The 5,573-nt window shown below is 43.3% G+C and overlaps 1 long non-coding RNA gene across 8 annotated transcripts; it reads right to left on the reverse strand.

Moving 5' to 3' along the window:
- Positions 1-236: 236 nt before the first annotated feature.
- LOC125543992 lies at positions 237-3,916 on the reverse strand. Of its 8 annotated transcripts, XR_007299196.1 has the most exons (4): positions 3,377-3,905; positions 2,672-2,751; positions 2,016-2,581; positions 237-534 (listed from the first exon to the last, which is right to left on the reverse strand). It is a non-coding gene; the product is annotated as an uncharacterized LOC125543992 (long non-coding RNA). The 8 variants fall into 8 exon arrangements; XR_007299194.1 differs by having other exon boundaries at positions 2,016-2,751; positions 3,377-3,906; XR_007299198.1 differs by having other exon boundaries at positions 2,690-3,904.
- Between the last annotated feature and the right edge of the window lie 1,657 nt (positions 3,917-5,573).

Consider the following 5,573-nt stretch of genomic DNA (forward strand, 5'->3'; position numbering starts at 1 on the left):
GTTGTCGTTGGGGGCGTTGCTAGTGTCTACAACAACATATATGCATCCGTTGGTAAACGGTTTGAAGAAGCGTTGTAAGGTAACAACGAATATAGATAGAGCCCAACAAGCCTTGACATGCGTTGGTGGATACCCTACAGGAATTGCCAATGCATTGTATGAACAATGCATGATACTATATATATGACCATCCAGAATTATTAGGTTAATGCCAATATTGCATAGGGGACGCAGTATAACAAACAGAACTGTCTCATATATTAAATCAACTTGGTTGCATCACAAGGATCTGGATACAAAGATAACAAGATGTGAAACTAGTACTAGTCCTGTTCTTGATCTTGCAACCAACGTCTCAGCCATTTTGAAACATAATGATCGAAACATTGACACTGAAAATGCCTGAATCATAATGATTGACACATTGACACTGAAAATGACATTCTGAAACACAATGTGAAACTATCTAGTAGCACCCATATTCTTGACCTTGCAATCAACATCTGACCATGCATCATCGATTTATCTTGCAATCTACACAAAGAAATGAGATAGGTTAATAGGGCAGTAAAATTGAAAAAGAGGAGCAACATAGAAAGGTTGAAGGCCAATGTGATAATTAATCTTGGTACATCGCCAGTAATTTTGACTTTTTTAGTAGTTGTATAAACTTACTAGATTTTGCTAATGTAATATCAATTCGGAATACAAAGAATTCATTACCAAGTTTAACACCGCCGATTTTACCTTTATATTCTTGGTTGATATGTTGGGTCATAGTAAGAGCAGCGCTCTTGTTTGGACTTGTTAAGTATCACTTTTGTAGCCGGACGTAGTCATTTTAGTTTACAATAAAGTAACTCAGGTCATTCCATTATCAAGTTTCACCATGTTTATAGAAACAGAGTGTTCTATAGGAAGTGAGGGAATGTAAGGCAGGCATACAGGATTTGATGAATTATTTTACCTAATCTAGTGGCAAAGAGTCTTATCTCAGAGACGTAGTATGACCATTGTAACATGGAGAAAAGTGTTCTCTTGTAAAAATTAGGTAAAAGAACAGAAGCATGTGTGATAATAAAAATATATTCAAGTAATGATATTAATAATCCAAAATTTCCATTCGAACTGGTGAAGAATCATTTAGGAAATATAGAAGTAATATCAGAAAATACCTCCTAGCAAATCCAGCTTGGCAAGTAGTCTTTTAGGTTTTAGTGCCAACAACATTGACTTGGAACAATCAAGTTTCTGTAACCTGCTGATTTGGCATATGGATTTGTAATCTGTGTTCGGTTTTGTCCACAGAATCTATCGCAACAAAATAGCCAAACACATGCACATGAAAGAAACTTTAGCGTACTCTTTATTCTAGTCTGAAAGCTCTTACATTACCTTGTTTTCTATGGAAAAACTCTTATACGACTTGCTTCCACAACTATGACCTGCTACATGGCCGGAACAACCTAAACCTACTCTGACTTAGCATCTAAAACGACTTGGACTCAAGCATCCTTTTCCTAGACTAGTAAGGCACACCAACTCCAAGGCATACTAGTACATCGCGTACGCTGCTAGCTATGCAAAATCATTAAATCATATACGGACTACGACCCATCCATGAGCACACATGCTTACGACTTGCGATGGTGGAAAACTAAGTAATCAGCCTAGCCTAATTAGACTCAAATTTGGCTAGTTAAACTAGCATGGACTCCAACTAAACTACTCAACATTATACTAAAAATTTAGAAGACCAGAACATTCATGCAGACTAAGTTGTGCCACCATATTAGTATATGCCAACATTTATTAAATAGGATTCACTTTCTTAGTTCACTTGTTTACTGAGAAAACGAAAACTTGGAACAGTTCCTGTATTCTCGTCTTTGTCACCATGGTTGCTGGATATCCAAACTGTTGCCCCAATAGGTAGAGGAGAAGGCCATAAGTATTACAGAGAAGAGGAGATCCTAGTAACATCCAATAGTTTGGGATCAGTGAATTCGACGTACCTAACACACTCACACAATCGCCGCATCTGATCGCTTAGCCGTCTGGTTAACGGTTGTACGTATCTTCCCACCACCTTAGTGTGCCCTGCATGTCGGGGAAGCAGACTGCATAAGAGGAATACTTTTGATGTTTACGTTGATGAACCAAGTACATCTACATGCTCATTGTGTTAACAGTTTAAGGAGAATATATTACAAACAAGATAAGATGTGAGAGGCACCTGGCCAGGAGTTTGTGTGATAACCATCATGCATCATTCTATTGTTTGGAAACATATGTGGCTTCCCCCAAAATAGAAAATTAGTACAACAATTGAGAAGTACCTCTATTTCAAAAAATAAAAAAACTGGACTAAACTCAGTTGAAGGTGAGATTTCGAGAATATATAGTAGTCATATACATACGACGAGAATATCAATGTTATGATGTTCTTGTATCTCTCACCTTCAAATTTTATGAATCATTCAATAGTTTATATTGGATAAGATGAGTGTAAGAACTATTGCCATCTGAGCTTTTGCATAAATTTGAGATTGTGCTGTGCACATTTTTACTGAATAAGAACCTGAAAGAAACATTACTTTTTGTCAGGGGAAAACAAATATTACATCAATCAAAAAATAAATAATACGCTAAAAATTTATGTTTTCCTTACTAGCGAAAGGGCCCTCACCAATGATATATATAATTACAATGACTTAAATAACTCTTAAGGCGTATGTGTTGTAGATCGATCTGTTAAGAGATAAGATAAGCACACACATGTGGATGTTGACTATAGTAAAAAAACAGTTTCATAACTTGCGAGTGTAGAAGGAACGAAGTATTACAGAATAAAGACAAATGTTGGGACAGACGGATGCAAGTGGACTTAGTTTTTTAGTATATTGTACACATGACGCCAAATAAATAATGATTCAAACTACTGAGAAGGGGATTATCCATTTGAAATAATTATGCTAGTATCATGGACCCATGATTGCACTGACATGTTGATTTTTGTAGCAATGTTCTTCAGAGACATACATGATGTCATATGCTATATCGCTCATATACTACTATCTCACTATGATCTGAACTAAGTTGATCTCTTTTCATTAGAAAAAACTGTGTTGATCTAATTGAACAGGTCATGCTACATGCTACTAGTACGTAATGATCAATTTCACTTGAAAAAAAACAATTCCATCGATCCATCTATATAGGAATAGGAAAGTCTGACAGTAAGGCATAATAGGGTATGCACATACTACTCATCCAGAACAGTACAGGTTGACCGTCAACACAGGGTAATCACATCTAATCAATAAACACCAGAACCAGATACGAACACCAGAGATGTAAGCAACAATTCAAATACCTGGCTAAGAAAATTGTTGAGAGAAATCACTCGCATCACGGTGTTGTCCACTCATACTCGATGGAGTAACACGGCGCAGAAACCCTAGGCGGAGTACCATCAACGCCGCAGTCAAGGTAGAAGAAGCGGAGCATCACCGTCAAGCCTGAGCCTGCAGCCGCGCGTGAGGAGATGCAGGTGTACTGGGCCGACAAACCGGAGCCACCGAAGCCGCGCCAGCGGCGCGTGGCGACTAGGCTTGTTGTGGGGGCGGGGGGGGGGGGGGGGGGGGGGGGGGGGGGGGATCGGAGGAGAATATTGAGGGCATAGGGAGCAGTGGCGTGGGAGTGCGCCGGAGCTTCCCGGAATCGGCAGCGGCGGCGCTCTGGTGTGAGAAAGGGGAATCAGGGGATTGGCTTTTTTTTACAGGCTCGGCTGTGAGTTCCCATTTTTTGGATGTGTAATATTTGGAGAGAGGAGGCGAAGATAGCGTGGAGGTGAGTACTGGGAGGTTATCCCTTCTTGGGAGGTGGGTGGTTGAACCCAAACACAACAGATACGCTGTCGTCGTTGCTAGACATGTGTTGCTGTACGTGGGTTTTTGTTGTAGTGGCTTTATCTCCCGCCTGAGAGAAAAGGCCCTTCCCCTTTACCGCCTCCTTCGGTGCACCGAACACTTTAAATGGACGGACGCAGTCACGGCCGGACTCGATGAAACAAAAGCTATACTGGCAACAAACCCAGTCCTAACCGCACCAAACACCGGCGAACCAATGCTATTGTACATTGCAACAACACATCAGGTTGTAAGCGCAGTGCTCGTCGTCGAACGAGAAGCAGACGGACACAAATTCCCCCTTCAAAGGCCTGTCTATTATGTGTCCACTGTCCTCACTCCCTGCAAATCACGCTACCCGCATTATCAACAGATTGCGTACGCGGTATTCATGGCATTCCGGAAGCTATGACACTACTTTCAAGAGTGTTCGATAACAGTAGCCTCGGAAGTACCACTTAACGACATTATCAACAACCGTGACGCAATGGGCCGGATTGCGAAATGGGCCATCGAGCTCCTCCCGTTCGACATAACTTATAAGCCACGACAAGCCATCAAGTCACAAATTTTGGCCGATTTCGTCGCAGAATGGACGGAGGCCGAACTCCCTAAAGAGTACGCCACATATTCAAATTGGATCATGCATTTCGACGGCTCCAAAATGTTGGCCGGACTGGGCGCTGGTGTCGTTCTGACGTCCCCCACAGGAGACACAGTTCAATACGTACTACAGATTCTGTATACGGACTCCAACAACGCAGCCGAATATGAGGCCCTTCTACATGGTCTCCGGATGGCAGTATCCATGGGCATCCAACGCCTAGAGGTGCGCGAGGACTCGAACCTCGCAATATCCCAAATAAACGGAGACTTCGATGCCAAGGATCCGAAAATGGCAGCTTACCGCAACGCCGTCCTAAAAATGTCAGTTAGGTTCGAGGGGCTTGAATTTCACCATATAGCCTGGGAAAATAATCAGGCAACAGATGTCCTGGCACGCATCGGCGCAAAACGCGACGTAGTCCCCCCCAAATCTTCTTGGAAAGGCTTTTTAAGCTATCCGTGGCATGGGAAGGGGAGCCGAACAATAACAGCCCGGACCCAACCGCACCGCCCGACTCCGAACATTCTGACACAATCGGTGGCTCTGCCATTGAAGTAACACCTTCAGCCCACGTAATAATGGTCGTCATTGCCCCATGAACGGAACCATTCCTCGCCTACCTTACTAGGCAGGTACTCCCCGAGGACCAGAATGAGGCACGCTGCATAGTGCGGCGATCCAAAGCCTACAGAGTCCACAAGGGGGAGCTTTATAAGAAAAGCACTACCGGAGTCCTTCAAAGGTGCATCTCCGAAGAGGAGGGGCGGAATCTCCTGGCTGAAATCCATGCAGGACTCGGCGGTCATCACGCTACAGCTCGATCTCTGGTAAGAAAGGCCTTCCGTACAGGTTTTTATTGGCCGACGGCCCGGGTAGACGCTCAGGACTTAGTCCAGCGATGCACCGGTTGCCAGCTCTTTGCAAACCAAAGCCATATGCCCCCACCGCCCTCCAAACTATCCCCATCACTTGGCCCTTTGCGGTCTGGGGGCTCGATATGGTTGGACCCCTTAAAGGCGGAACCCACAAGCACAAATACCTACTCGTCATGGTGG

This window comes from Triticum urartu, chromosome 3 (genome assembly GCF_003073215.2).
Source record: "Triticum urartu cultivar G1812 chromosome 3, Tu2.1, whole genome shotgun sequence".
Taxonomy (NCBI): domain Eukaryota; kingdom Viridiplantae; phylum Streptophyta; class Magnoliopsida; order Poales; family Poaceae; genus Triticum; species Triticum urartu.